This window comes from Octodon degus, unplaced genomic scaffold (genome assembly GCF_000260255.1).
Source record: "Octodon degus isolate 3935 unplaced genomic scaffold, OctDeg1.0 scaffold00270, whole genome shotgun sequence".
In the NCBI taxonomy this organism is placed as follows: domain Eukaryota; kingdom Metazoa; phylum Chordata; class Mammalia; order Rodentia; family Octodontidae; genus Octodon; species Octodon degus.
The window spans coordinates 2,393,823-2,410,280 of NW_004524846.1; positions in this window are offsets into that span (position 1 = coordinate 2,393,823).

Consider the following 16,458-nt stretch of genomic DNA (forward strand, 5'->3'; position numbering starts at 1 on the left):
GCTCAGTGATTGGCTGCTCAGTGGAAAGTAGCTCTTGTGGCAGCTCCACGACCTCTAAGGAGAGAAGAGGTGCATCTTGGTTTCCAGTTAGGATGTGCTAGGCATCCAGAGGCTTTGAATCCTGGCTTCTTACTTCATTGCAGGGCTTCTCCTCTGGTTGCTCCTGGATTGGATCCCAGGCCAAGTGATGAGTGGAATTCCGCAGTGAAGCTGGCTCTGAATTTTCCCCTAAGTAAGCTGGGCTTCCCTCCGTCAAGTGAGTATTAGTGTTAGTATAGGAACTAATGAGTTCTGGATGTTGTGGCACAAACTCTACCTGCATCTGTATGTGTGATTCCAGGAGTCTTTCTGTCTCTTGGGAAGTCTCTTTGACTGGAAAAGAGACAAAGAAAAGAATCAGTCTCAGCATAGCCCTCAGGAGCCCACCAACAAGGGGCCAGGCCTTTGCAGGAGCTGGTCATAGGACAGGGACGGTTTGCAGATGGATGTATCTGTCTGTGGCTTATTCTTTATCTTCCAGAGTCTTTGTTTTCTGGCCTTTCTTTTATGTTCCAGTAGTGTTCTTAAAGGAAACTGGAAAGTTATTTTTAAACCAAATATGTTTAGGTTATAATTATAAAATATTGCCCTGTATACACAAAGCTTTTGGCTCGATGTCAAACACAATACTCTCTCACTTATACACACACACACACACACACACACACACACACAAATGTCCAATAACACACATAGATGCACTCTCAAAGATAGAGCTGTTCACCTATCAGCTTCTGATAGCAGGTTTTCCCAGTATTCTCCCTCTCTTGCTGGCAAAAGTGCACTTCTAGCATTGACTAAGACACAGAGGAATTCCTTGTTCAAAATGTGAACAATAGTCCCTAAAGCACATGCTTTGAAAGGAATCATTGAAATATAGTGTCTTAGTTTCTGTTGCAAGTGGACAATGACATTGTCCTTACCAACACAAACATGTGGCCTATCTCATTGTGTGCCTGGGCTCTCCTCAGTGCACAAGGGATACCCATATTGGTGTCTTCCATTTCCTACTTACAGTGTGTGGGAGTGGAGTGAGCTGAGTGTAAACTCAGCGAAGCCTCAGGACTGATGTCGTTCCTGTCCTGGCACACACCAGGGCTGGGCTGCAGATTCAGCCCTCCTCCACAGTATTAACCTGACTCCTTTCCCTTCTTGCTCTCAGTACCCACCTTGGAGACTCACTGCCATGTTGGCTTGAGTAGTCTAAGAACAATAGCTGTCAGGCAACGTAGAGATCAATGTTACATTTGTGTGCTGGATCTCCTTGAGCACCATTACAGTTTGTGGCTGTGGCTCAGGTCTTCCACTGCCTGGGTGTGACACACACTCATAGCTGTGCATCCCTCCATGCTGGGCTGATAGCAGAGGTCCAGTCCTGTCCTGTGTGTAGTAGTGGCTGAGTCCTACATTTATCATCCATGGTGGTAGTGGTAGTGTTGCATGGACCATGCTGACTGATGGGTATACGGGGATCATGGAATGGGCAGGAGCTGACATGGATGTTGATGTCACCACAGGGCTCTGGTCAGTGATCACTGTGAAGTTCTCTAGTGGTGGATACGTGTTTCCAGAGCTTGTCCTGGGATCGCTCTGCCAAATGCCTGGGTAGGACTGAGCCGAAGCAGACATCTGGCTCTCACCTGTGGCCCCTGAGAAATTTTTTTGTGCTACATTATTGGTATATGTAGGTACAGGCCATGGCTGGCTGGAAGTAGGGGGCAGAATTGAAGGACAGGATCCATGGTGGAACGTGAGCTGGAGTCCACATGCTGGGGGAGCTGTGCTCAACTGATGTTAAGGGAGTAGCCGTGCTCAGAATGGGAGAGAAGAACTGCAGAGGAGTGGAAGTTCCAGTGGGTTATGGGATTTGGAAGTATTCTGTAAGAAGGAAGAGGGCCATGAGAAAATGAATGAGACTGACAAATTCTCATGACAGTTGAGTACCAGTGTGTTCTATGCTAAGGCCCTTGTAACCACAAAGCCTGCTTTACCCATCTTCAGTGCAAGGCCAGAAAGCAAACACTTTCTGGTTGCCCTTCCCTGATGGAGTGCTTTGAAACTCTTCCCATGAGCTGCCTATATCCCACTTGTCACCAAGGACTCTGTCAAGCCCTTCCGCATATGCTAAACAGGCTTGAATGAGTATTCTTCTCCATAACTTAGGCTGTCCCCAGGGCCTAAGCTCACACTGGTTCATGACCCTGAGTTGTGGTTTTTAAGACTTTAGACCAAGGTGATCCTTAGGGAGCTTGCAACCTTGTCAGCTATGAGTGAGGACATTGTCATGAGAGAGGCCCCCTGACTTGTTCAAGTTCTCCCAAAGTTTACACTTGGGAATGTGTTACAGAGCCTGACTGGCCTGTGAGGGCTTTGTGTTCTGAACTCAGCCAGAAGAGGATGGAAGCAATTTTTCACTTACATGACTTCATTATTTGCTTGTTAGAAGAGGTGGCTCTTACCATTGTTACCTTCTGGTATCTCATTTTGGAGGTGCAGGACCCTCACTATCTCAATGGTGTCATTTAGCACCAAAGATGGTTGATAAATTGCAAGGGTCATTGTTTACCTTCTTCAAGCCTAGCTTCTGCTCCTAAGTCACCATGACTACCTGAGGGTCAGTTTCTCAAGAAGTGTCTTAGGGAAGAAAAATGTCCTTTAAAGTTTCTGACCTGCAAGTTACTTATCTACAAAGTAGTTACAAAAAAGCATGACAGTTCACCCCAGCCCAGAAAGGACATATTACAGAGGATTTTCTCAGACAGAGAAAGAGGAAAGGGTTAGGAACTACAGACAGAGTGAAATGCAAAACTATAGCATCACATACTGGAATAGATCACATGGAATAAAATAGAAGGTGTGGTATAGAAATCATACCATTATGCACTTACTAGTTTATTTAGTGATTATGAAAGCATATTGGATTTATAGAGAAAGAAAGTGCTATTATACTTGCTACATTAGCAAAAGAATCAGGATTCACTCTGTTATATTGAGCGTGATGAACCAAAAGCAGCCCCCACTAGAAGTTGATTTTGAATGCAGTCTCCTGAGTAAATGTGTACTGGGAATTTCTTTCAGTGAAAAGTACGTACTGCACTAGGTGTATAAATTTATACACCTAGCAAGTCTTAGGTTATGTATTCCAGAACTTGTATGAAGCTGGACTAATTGGACATGTACGTGGTGCTGGAACTCTGGAAGCTAAGTCACAATTCATTGTCACAGAATTCATTTTGGGGGCTGGGCTGCTCAAATTAGGGAATCCTCATCTCAAAGACAAGCACCAAGTTAAGGCACCAGAAATAGCCTTCACTGAAAGGAGTACAAAACAGTGTAAGTGAAGCCAGTTGATACGCTCATTAGCTGTGGTCTTGCAGATCACCTGCCAAGCAATGAATTTGCAGCCCTGGTGACAGTCTGCAGATGTGATATCATCTTAGAATAGGCTGGCGAGAGACACACTGAAAAACAGTTGTGAAAATTTCCACTTTTCCAAACATTCTACTAAATAATCTTCTTGAACATTCAGGTTATATTTTAGTCCTGAATAGTAAGAAAACTATTGCTTTTAGAATACAAGACAAACTATATTGTTTTATTTTGTTTGGGTGGTTGGTTTTGGCTTTTCTTTCATTAGGAGGTTTCTACGTGTTACTTAGTGCTATGGTTAACATTTTCCTTCTTTTGCTTTTCAATATTTTATTTACACATGTATTATTATTATAGCCAGGAACACAGTATGGTTGACATAATCCCAATGCCTTTCTTCTTCTTATTCTTTTGTGTGCTTCACATAGGATCTCACTAAGTTGTCCAGGCTTCCCTTTTGCTTGTGATCCTCCTGCCTCTGTCTTGTGTATCTGGGAGGACAGGAACTAAAACAAGTTATCAAAAAGTACATAAACTGACATTAGTGATCAAAATTGTTTTATATAAATCTTCAGGGAGAGATATAAGTCTTGAAGTTTTCTTTTTATACATGAGCAAATAATTCTTTGGGATCTGATGTATCATATGTAATTTTGAGTATGAGTATTAATGAGCATGTTGATACCAAACATGTACTCTGTTTTTGGAAATAAACTGTCATGAAAGTGTCCAGCAACTTTTACCTCAAACTTACTGAGCACAGAAAAGACTTATATTTCTAGTACACAAAAGATAATAAAATATAATTTATGACATGTACTCAAAGTCAATCTAAAATAGAATGCTGAAAATTGTTTCCCTGGCCTGCTAATGATGACTTTTATTAGGATGTGTATAGGGAGAATCACATGTGAAACTTCCACAAAGTTTACCCCCAAGCATTTTTTTGTGACATCTGTGTTGGAAAAAGCAGCAGGAAACACCAACCTGTGGAACCTGACATTTGCAATAGGGCACACTCTCCTAAGGAAGCACTGTGCTCCCTCAGATTGCCTCTGACACCTTTGAAGGAAGCCTGGCCGATCCTGCTGCCTTATGCCTTCTCTGAGGAGATGGCCCTGTGTCAGTTGAACATATTGATCCTCATCCAGATTCCATCTTATCCTCATCCACGTCCACAAATGATATTCCTTTCTGAAGAACATCCACATGCCCTTCCTCTTTCCCTTTCGTTATATTTGTCCCTCTCATTTTATATATTTTCCTCATCAACCCCAGCCCCACCCTAGCATGACTAGTTCCCACAGCAGGGCCAAAAGTGTAGTTCCTGGCACCACATGCCATGCTGGCTCCACTCCCCAGCCACACTGAGCCAGTGACCAGGTCTAGGTGTGGTGGTGCATATCTGTAATCCCAGCGCTGGGGAGTCTGAAAACAGGAACACTAGGAGTCCAAGCTGGGCAGTGAGACTCTGCACAAGATACAAAATAATACCCTAATATTCCATGGAAAGGAACAGAGCACAGGCAAGTAGCCAGCCTCTGGGAATATGAAGAGACATTTTGGAAAAGATTAGCCATCTCTCCAAAGTCCCAGCCCTGCAGAGATATATGCCCTGATTGAAAAGAGATCCATAGATTTCTAATTGAAGACATTCCTCTAGTCTTCAAAGGTGTTTGCTCCCCACTAAGACATTGATTTGGGACAGGAGATAATGATTGAAGCCACAGACCTTGGTTTCTCTGTGTCCTTACCTGACATAGAGAAAGGGTAGCAGTGATTGAAGATCCAAAGGTCATGAAGAGAGTATTGAAGGATATGCAGTTAGCTGAAGCCAAAATGTACCAGTGTCCAGTAGGAAGAGCACTGGTCACTGTTCACTGGAGGATCCAGATGTACTTTTGAAAAATTCCCTAGGAAACGTAAACATTGCCCAGCCAATGGTAGGCCTGCTAGCTGGGTGATGTCATAAAGCTGGCAGTTGAAGGTCTGAGGTAGCCAGTGGGGAGCTTCCATTCCCAAATAGAGGCTATGATTGGTTGGCAGGAGATGTAGAACAGTACCTGCAAGGTGAAGTGACCTCTGAGCTGGTGGCGTCCCTTGAGACAGACCTGTGTGTCCCACTTCTTCCACAATGCTCATGTTGTAGAGATTTGCTTCAAGTGCCTTTGAAAAAGTCTATAATAAAGTCATGTGTTACTTTAGTTACTATTACTTCAGTGCTGGGATAGAACACCCAGCATCCAAAATTAAGGATGGAAAGGTTTATTTAGCTCAAAGCTAGTGGAGGTTTCAGTCTATAATCCGCTGGCTCGAAGGCAGAGTGGCACAGGGAATAGGGTAGCCCTTCATGGTGGCAGACAACAGAGAAAAGGAAAAAACGTGGCATCAGCTTCAGCTTCTAGAAAGCCATACTCCCCTCCTTACATTGTAATGCAGATTCCTACCCCAGAGCAGGAGAAGCACTAACACCCAAAATACCAGCATTAGATTATGAATTAATCACAACCTCTTGAAACTGCCTCACTGACTACTGGAGTCTTTGTAGGGACATCAAGATACAAAGCACAACATGTATATTGTGCATAGCATACAATACCTTAGAAGAACTAATCTACGCTTAATGATGTACCTATGTAGAGCCGCAATCCTGGGTGAAGAGACCTACAGCTAGAAGAATATCCCTTGATGTGAAGCCATCAGACTTCAGTGAATTTCTCAGAGTTCACAGGAAGGGCCAGGGAATTCTTTGACTAACCTTTTTGGACAGGAGGGTGAAGTTCATTGAGTGCGGCTTGTAGGGAGTGATGTGGTCCAAGTTTTTTCTCTCTTAGTTCCTGTTCCTTGGGCTGGGCTTCACCACCCAGGTGGATTTGCATCTCTGTCCTTCTCCACTTTCTCTGCTACCTTTTGAGTTGGGTTTGCTTCTTGGGCAATCCCTAATTCTCCTTCCTACATCCAAAGATGTTATTTCCTCTCATTTTCCCAAAGCCAAAAAATTCTTTGCAATCATTTTTTACTTCTTTCACTTGTGTGTTCATTTATTTCTTCATGAAATTTTCATTCCTATGCTAGCAATGTAGGATGTGCACATTTTCTGTGTGGGTTTGGCTACATGTATGCCATGCAGGTTAGTTCCTTTCGAGACCACTTTGCCTCTGTTAGCTCCCCCAGCACATTGTGCCTTCTTGGTCTGACAGCCCTTCCCTGACCATGAGCACCAAGCGTCAGGCAGCAGGAGGACATGGCTGACTGCCAACCTTGCCTGCTGACCATTCAGTCCCAGTTTATTCATCCATAATTTACCTCCTCTGTCTCCTTGCTGTCTGGCTGTTCCCAGAGATGACCATGGAGGATACTTTGAGTTGTCTTTGGTGAGTGAAGCCAGTGTGACCATCACTGTGGACTCCTCCAGAGGATTCAGGCAACTAGCACAGATCGGAGGCCTGTGTTTTCTATCTGCCATTTGAGGGTTTAAGGACAGGAAAAGACAGAGAAGCATAGCTAGAAGGAAAGAAGATGAGCTGAGAGACACAGGAGAGGGAAAGGTGCTGTAAGGAACCTCCCCATGATGATCTTGGATTTTCTATAGGTCAGAAGTCAATCCTTCTATCCTCACTGTGTGTTTACCCCATGGATAATTTAGTATCTTTAAAGGAGAACAGAACAATCCAGAAGATGCAGTTAAGTATATAACTGGGAAAAATCTGAAATACGTTTTTTCCTGCCCTTACACAATGTATTTGCTTTTATAATTTTTTGTAAAACTCTTTTTTATTTATTTGGTACAAGGTCTTCCTCTGCAGCTCAGATTAGTACTATCCTTCTGTCTCAGCCTCTCCTGTACTAGAATTATAGGCATTTACCAGCATGACTGACTTTGGTGGCTGGCATAGGGGCCTGGGGTTTCGGAGCCAGCAAGGCATGTGGTACCAGTGATTGAACTCAGGTCCTGGCCCTTGCCAGACAGGTGGGCAGACAACTTTGTTAACTCTGGGCCCCACAATGTATTTATTAAGAGTGCCATAGTTGGAAGATAAATGGTGCATGTTTGTCTTGGTGCTTGTTTGTTTTGCAGCATTGCAAATTAAATTTTCTTACGGAGTTCTATTGGAAATTCCAAGGGCTTCAGTAAAACTCTTATGGTGAGTGATTTTTCTCTCCTATCTATAAGCCGGAGTTTCTGCAAGCCTGCCCAGCTTGATGAGAACTGAATTTTCTTTGAACCTGATATCAGTGGGTTTTTCATTTCCTTTATTTTGGCAAACTGAAACAGGGAAAAGAGGATGCCTGACAAGGTTTGGAGGCTGTGAACAGCTTTATTTACACAGGTCAACCTGACTGGGATTATTTCCAAAGTAGTCAGGTCCTGAAGTCTCAGAGCAGGAGGTTTTCACTGGGTTGCCAAGTGGAGTACAGAGGCAGAATGGCTTGTCAGTTGGGCATTGAGTCTTACACTGTACATCATAGTGAGCAGCCATGTCTGTAAATGAAAATTAACAGCAATTATAGCAAGAATTGAAAGAAACTGCAAGTTATGTGGACACGTACCAAAAACTGAATTATACTTCCTGGTGTGGAAATTTTCTAGTATATATCCTCCCCCTCTTTAAGTTTTCTCAGAATCTTTTCTGGGAGGGTTACATGTATCTTTCTCAGTTCAGTCATGTATACCAATTACTTATAAAAGCTCTAGTTAGAAACAATAGCATTAGGGCTGTCATGCATTCTAGGATCAGCCTTAGGCCCGCTCCCCAAAACTAGAAGGTTCCTATCCTGGTATTTGTGGGTTCTTTTTCCTGTGTTCTTTGTGGAATCCCTTCCCAAATTGATGGCTGGTTGGTTGGTTGGTTGGTTGGTTGATTGATTGATTGATTGATTGATTGATTTGGTAAAGGGTCTTACTATACAGCTGGGACTTGTAGTGATCCTTTTGTCTTCAGCCTCCCCAGGGATGGGATTACAGGTGAGTGTCACCCTGCCCGGACTCTTTATCAAAGGTTTAGCGAATGCCCCCACAGGGGCAGGGCTGGCGTGGCATGGGGAACCAGGGATTGAATCCTGGTTCTTGTGCTTGCGTAAGCAGGTGCTTAGTCCACTGAGCTATCTTGCCGGCCCTTGATGAGTTAGTTTTGATGTGTATGCACTAATACAACAGTCTGCTGAGTCATTATGGTGGCTAGCCAGCATGCGGAGGGGATCCTAAACAAATGATGTCCTGCTCCTCCACTGACTTTTGTCTTCTTCCCTCTGGTTAAGTTTAACTGCCTCTTTTGTTTTTTGTATGCAATTAAGACTTCCTCAATTACTGTCTGTTAGGACACCATAACCACCCATTCAAATTCCCCCTCCATCCCAGTGAGCTAAGTTCTTTGTCTCCCAGCCTCTTCCAAAGGTCTTCTGGTTTTTTTTTTTTTTTTTTTTTTTTTTTTTTTTTTGGCAGCTCTCATGTGCCAAGCTTCTTTACCACACTCTCACTTCTCGTTTGCACCAGAGGAAGGAACTTTACAGTTTTTCAGCAGTAACTCCTTGGGCCAGTCCCTATTTGAGCTTCCTCTGAGGATGAGTCAGTGTTTGTCTTTAGTCCTGCCGTTGCCTGGCTTTGTCCAGTGTGGACCTGGCTTGATTTTCACAGGTGAACCCCTCTCATTTTGGGAGTTCCTGCCTCATTTTCTCCTTTCGTCTCCTAAATCATCGGCTCATTTCAGGACTCTCCTCATCCCAGGTCATGCTCAAGACTCCTTGGACTATGCTTAGGTCCCCTGTGTGATGATCCATGGGGACGCTTGCATATTTCTTTCTTTGTCACACCTCCAAAAGGAGTGACAACTCTTCTCTGTATTGTACACCAGTTTTGGTCTTTGGCTCACCTTTAATTAGGCCACTATGGGAAATTTTTCTTCTCAATCCCAAAAGCACACACAGCTCAGGTCTCCTGAGAAACTGAAATACTGTTGGTCTCCAAGAGACCATAAAGTCTAAACTATTAATCTTTTACTTCCAGTTGGTTTGGCTACAGTTTAAACTCGATAATGGCTGACACTGGCCCAAGGAGGGTATTTTCCATGTTAATGTTCTTCAGGACCTGGACAACTTCAGATATTGTGATGGAAAATGGGCAGAGATCCCCTGCATACAAGACTGTATTACTCTTAGGTCACATGCTTCCCTCCAGACATATGTGGTGACCCGAGTACTTTTGGCTTGCTCCATATCACCAACTATATCCCCGAGGCCTGATCTCCCACCCAGTGCCCATGTAGACCCTCTAGACAATGTACCTTCTGCTTTTGCCCTTCCCCATACCCGCAAGTCCAGCCTGTTCGATCTCCTCGGCCCGATCTCCATGCTTTGTCATTGTCTCACCCCTTGCCCTGCATCACTTCCAATTTCTTCTCTTCTCCTCCGTAGCTACTTTCTCCTCCCATGCACCATATTGGGTCTCATCCTACCCACCCAGCCTTTTCTGGCAGCCAGTGTTTCCTTGCTACCTTTATGTGCTCAGCCAATACTTTCTCAGCCCCAACTTTTTCTCCCCCTCTGGGAAGAGGCTGGTCCAAGGGCTGGGTCACATTGATGTCCCTTTCACATACTGTGATCTAGCCCAGATTTCTCATCATTTAGGCCCATTTTCTGCTGATCTCTATTACAGTACAAAGGAGCTCCAATTTGTCAGTTCCTAAGATCTCCATTTTAAAGACCTTTTCATTATCTTCACCTCTATCTTGTCCTCCCAAGCAAAAGATCTAGCATTGACAGTCTTCTCAGGTGGAAGCAGACCATAAAAACCACACTGACTGTAACCACCCTGCAGTGTAGCTGTGGTTTTAGGTGCCAGCCCCCACTGGGACTCAGGGGCCCAATGGCTCGGCCCAGATCACTACTCTGGATAGCTGCCTTATTGAAGGACTTAGGAAAATTTCACACAAGGCCACCAATTCCCAGAAATTCCGTGAACTAACCTAGCATCCTGATGAAATCCCAGCTGAACCCCTTTCTTGCCTTTCTGATGCCTTAACCAAATATACCGATGTTGACCCTCAGTCTCATGAGGGAATGAATCTTATTAACTCTCAATTCATTTTCCAATATGCTTCTGATACTCCTGCCAAGCTAAAAAACACAGATATTGGCCCTCAGACTTCACAAAAAGACCTCTTATCCTGGCTTTCCAGGTGTTTAACAATAGAGAAGAACAACTAGAATAGGATAAAGAACAGCTCACAAAACTTAAATGCCAGTTCTTTACTGTGCACTCATGGCTCCTATCAAAGCTAAAGCTTGATCCCCTACAGAGAGCATGCTTCAGGTGCAGCAAAGAAGGACAATGGGTACCAGCCTGTCACAAACCATGAAAACCACCAGGACCTTGTCCCATCTGCAAGCTCAAGGGTCACTGGAAGTGTAACTGCCCTGTCTGCCAGAGATACTCTCATGCTTTGCCCTCACAGAAGATCTCACAACAGATTCTAGACTCATCACTTACTGACCTGCTCGGTCTTTCCACTGGAAGAGGATTCATGGAGCTCAGCGTCCACAGCCCTCATCAAGGAATCTTTGTCTGAGCCTAGAGTCTCATTGGACATCACAAGTAGAATATTTATTTGTTTGTTTGTTTATTTATTTATACTGGGGATCAAACTCAGGTCCTTACACACTTGCCAGACAGGTGCTTATGCTGCTGAGCTGTCTCCGAGGCTCTTACTTTTCTTGCTTATGTAGGGGCCACATATAGTGTTCTTCCTGAGTGCCTGCTGCACTCAAGCTGAAGTTCTCCATGTGGAAGTTGATAGCCAACTTATTCAACCCCTCCAGACAAGTCCCATCCCCTGATGATTCGACACTTTTTTTACTCATGGTTTTCTTGTAATCCCAGCTTGGGCAGAGTGCACCACGAAAACATGTACTTCTCTTTCACCTTCTTTCTACCAAGGCACTTACTCTGCAAACTCAACCTCTGCATGCTATCACTTTATCCCTTTCTCTTCCTTCTTCCCTTGTCAATCCCATAGTTTAGAACACCTCAAGTCGCTCTCATGCCACCCATACTACCCTGTATTAGTTTATCTCAGGTTTATCAACAGTGGGGTTATACCAGTCCACCCAGTGATGCCAACCCCTTATACCATGTTCTTTCGTATTTCCTCCTCCACTACTCACTTTATGGTCCTGGACCTCAAAGACACCTCTTTCACTATTGCCCTACACCCTAATTCTTAGGACATCTTTGCCTTCACGTGGACAGAGCAGATACACTCTGGTTCTTACATCTCACAAGCCTCAGGGATACAAGGATAGTCTTCTTTTAATCAAGTTCTGGTTTCTGATCTGGCTATGCTTAATCTCAAACCTAGTATTCTCATCCAGGATGCATGTAATCTTCCCTGTTTCCCCTCTTATGCTCTAGCTATACAACATATAGTTTTACTTCTCAACTTTTTCTTGGGGTGTGCCTATAGAGTTTCTCCTGCTAAAGTTCAAATAGCTTCATCAAAAGTCAAGTATCTAGGACTTACCCCCACTCCCACTACTCGCTTGATCACTGCAGCTCTCAAAGCCCTTTTCCTCAAAGTTCAAGTGTCTACTGCAGTACAAGTTCTGTCTTTCCTTGGTCTAGCAAACTTCTTCAGCCTTTGGATTCCTAATCTTATTTCCTTGGCACAGCTTCTCTATAAAGCATCTGAGGGCTCCTTGTCAGAAACTCTCAACTCTACTACTCTTATAAATTCTTCCTTTTGCAAGATATCAGAGGCCCTCTTAAATGTCCTGGAATTTCACTCTCCCAAACCCTCCCTAAAACTTTATAACACTACCTCTCAAAATCATTATGCAATAGGAGTGATAGGACACAATAAGGGACCTTCACTACAAGCTGTAGCATATCTATCAAAACAGCAAGACAACACGTGGCTAGGCCCCCTGCCTTTGGTCCCTTGCAACAGAAACCACATCAACACAAGAGTTGAAAACGTTCACTCTAGGACAGTCAACCACAGTACTCTTGCCTCATCACCTTAATGATCTTTTCTCACACAAGACACTTCCTGCCCTAAAGTCCCTTTGCTGGTTACAATAAGTCCATCTGGTGCTCATAGAGGACCCTGCCATCACTGTCCCCACTAGCAGTCCCTTGAACTTGGCCACCTTACTCCTCACCTTTGAGGAGGGCCCTCACCACAAATGCATTGAACTCTTACAGATAACCCCTATCCCTTTTCCACACATTAATAGGATTCCTCTCTCTACAGTCTCTGAATATTGTTTATAGATGACTGCTCAAAAGGGAAATACCAAAAAGGGCAAGATATGCCATAGTCAGCAGGTCCAGAGTAATACAGGTCAGTCCACTGCCACTTTTGACAATTCACAAAAGGTAGAACTGATTACTGTCACATGGGCATTTACACTAGCCAAAGTTAAAATCATAAATATCTGTACTGACTCAATTTAGTATCCTTCATTTCCTTGCTGCCATCTGGCAAGAATATGGTTTAGTCAGTGGTCGAGGAGCTCCCATCTAGAACCAGCACAACTTCCAAAGCAGGTAACAGTCACTGACTATAGAGGACACCAGATATCATCAGACCCTATTTCTTATAGCAATACCTTTGCTGGTACACAGGCTAAATTACCTATATAAGCGCTGTAACCTTTTTGTCTTTTCCCCCTTGTCTCAAACATGCTGCCTTCACCTCAGTATTTGCCTGAATAACTGTAGTTACTTCACAAAGTAAGTATACCAAAAACACTCAGGGATGTTTTTCATGAATCAGAGCTCCTCAATAGGAGATCAGTAGGCCTTAACCATCAGCAAGTTACACAATTGCTTTCATGTGGGAACCCAAGCTCTATATAAATTTCTAACTGAAACCACTACCCATCCCTCCCTAAAAACTGATATTCACCAAGTCACCTAATGTTCCCATCTCTCTTGCAAAGTCTCCTTTCAGGGACATGAACCTATGTTTTCTTTCCAAACCCACCAACTTCAGGGACACTCTCTTGGTGGAAATTGGCAGATAGATTTTACACACATGCCTCCTCATAAGACCTATAAATATCTTCTTACCTTTGTATGCACTTCTTGCTATAGAGACCTTTCCCAGCAGCTGAAGCCTACAGATATAGTTTATAGAACTGATATAAGTGATCATCCCCAGTCCAATTTACCCCAGTCTGTTGAGTCAGACAACAGACCAGCTTTTATCTCTCAGATTACCAGCAGGTATCCTCAGGTCTAACCATTACTTGGCAACTACACATACCATACCATCCACATTCCTTAGGGAAAGTAGAAAAGGTAAATGTTTGTCTAAAAACATACCTTACAATACCTATTCTAGAACTACACATACTCTGCCCTCAGCTCCTTCCTTCAGCCCTAACTTGACTCAGGGCACTTTCCAGGAAACTCACTCTTGTAAGGCACTTTGAATTTACTTATTGTTGACCATTCTTGCTTTTCAGCTGTCTACCCCACAAAATCTTGTTCCCATCCCTGACACTTGCCCAATCTTCTGCATTCTTATATCTTTTGAGACAACTCTTTGACCTCTGCCTCCCACAGCCCATAGAATGCTTAACAAACCCCATGTAATTCCTGGAGATTCAGTACAACTCAAATCTTGTAAGCCTACTGGACTGCAGTGGACAGGCCCTCTTGTGGTCGTCCTCACAAAAGAAAACATAATGAAGGTCACCAGCCTTTCTTCCTGGTTCCACATCATATACAGGCTAAAAAGTGTCCTGATGTCCCCAAAACCTCCAATCCAAGAGTTGTTACCACAGCACCTTCTCTCCCCTACCTGTCTTACCAAACATCCCTAAAGCTTTCAGGTAAACCCATGCATTGCTTTCCTGTCTGGTTTCTGATAGGAAACCATCTCTCTCACTGTTTCTCATGTTCACAGCTGAGCTCTATGCTGTCTGTCCAGAAGACTTTCAAACACCACCTAAGATTGTTTTGTTACCCTTCTACAGGGTAACAGTTCTAATTCATTCTAGTCTCCACATCCTCACTGATCCACTCCTTATAACTGCCTGACATGACATTCTTCTTAGCCTTGGCTTTTATTCCATTCACAGCAACACTGTCTCAGCCATCCCCACATGTGGTTTAGAATTTTTATCCCACTGAACAAAAGTGGGTTAGCTTGTACCCACCCCACCATTGTGGCTCAGAAAAACTGCACTGTGTACACTCTTATATGTGATGACCTTTGGTGTTTCCTAATTTCTCTTGTAAATCTGTTTAGGTATTCTGCCTGATTTCACATTTGGATCCAGCATTCTACCTGTGTCTAGAAAATGCCAAGTACCTGCCCTGCTTTGAGGTGTCATCTTTTCATTGTTGTTATTGGGCTGTGAATCAACAGGATTAAATCACCTTTGGACTTACAGTACTGCAGAGGTGTTTCTAACTTTTCATAAAATACTACTCCCTCACATCGAGCCTTTTCCCCTTAATGTCCTGACCTTCACCTTCTCTTCTTTCCCCTGCATCTCCATACACAGCTTCCTTTTAAAAAAAAAGAAAAGAAAAAAAATTATTTTAAAGTGCAAAAGCAAAAACAAAGACAGATACAGAGTAACATACAATAATACATATGGTACAGAATTTTAAAACAACAGAAAATTAGTAATGATTTTTATATTACATATTTTATTGGTTATATTATGTATTTTTATATTACATATTTTTATTGGTTAAATCGGTTGCTCAGATTAACAGATACAGGTGTGCAAGATTTGTAAGATAATTAAACATTAATGCCTGCTTTGAAAAACCTTATTTTCTTTTTTTTCCCCTTTTCATTTTTTAATTATTTTAAAGAGACTATAAGACCTTAGAAATGGCACACATTTAGAAGAACATGATTTAAGTATTCAGCAGTGGTTTTTGCAAAGCACATTGATGTAGTTGCTCAGATTATACATTTTAGCATATAATGTTAGTCAAAGTAAACATTTTATTTATTTTTGTATTTTAGGGAGGGGTCTATAGGGTGTTCAGGGTCTCAGTACTAGATCAGATGCCTAGTGATCTGCCTGTTTACAGCCTCCCAAGAGCTGGGATTACAGGTGTGCTCCACTATGCCCAGTCTCAATTGCCCTCTTAGAGTTCCTCGGGGGCGGGGCTGGTACTGCAGACCTGGGGATTAAACCCCTGGTCCCTGAGCCTGCTTTCAGGCACTTTAATCAGTTGAGCTCTTTGGCCTGCTCAAAGTAAACATTTTAAACATTTAATACTTTCAAAAAACTGATGAAAATTAGTAGTACAATCATCTCATCTGTGTTATATATGCATGCCTACATGATTCCCTCCTCCCCCTTTTTTCCTATTTTTTTTCCTTTCCATCATTGTCATTATTTTTTCCTTAATTTCACTTTCTTTCCATTTTTTAGTATCATGCTTTTCAGATTTTACTTCTTCCAAGTTCTTACACTAGGGAGACAATATGATATTTACACATGTGGGTCTGATTTATTTCACTTAGGAGGTTAGCCTCTATTTGCATCCATTTCTATATGAAGTCCTCAGGTTTGTCTGTCTTCATAGCTGAATAATGCTCCATGGTGTAAAAATATCATGTCTTTTATATCCATTTCTCAAATGATAGTTCTTTTGGTTGTTTCCAAGATTTGGCTGTAACAAATTGTGTTGCTATAAACATGGGTGCACATGTATCACTGTGGTATGATGTTTTCAGTCTTTTGGGAAAATAGCTAGAACAGCAATAGATAGATTGAATGAGACTTCCAATCTGAGATTTTTCAGGAGTCTCCACACTGATGTCCATAGGGGTTGTATCAGGCTACATTCCTACCAGCAGTAGAGAAGGGTTCCTTTTTCCCCAGAGCCTTTCCAGCATTTGTGATGAATTCATTTCTTTGTGACAGCCATTGAGATCATATCTCAATATTGATTTAATTTGTAGTTCTCAAATCACGTGCTGCTGAACATTTTTTCATGTATTTATTTACCATTTGTATTTCTTACCCTAAGAAGTGTATTCATCTCAGACGGCCATTTTTGGATGGGGTCTTTGT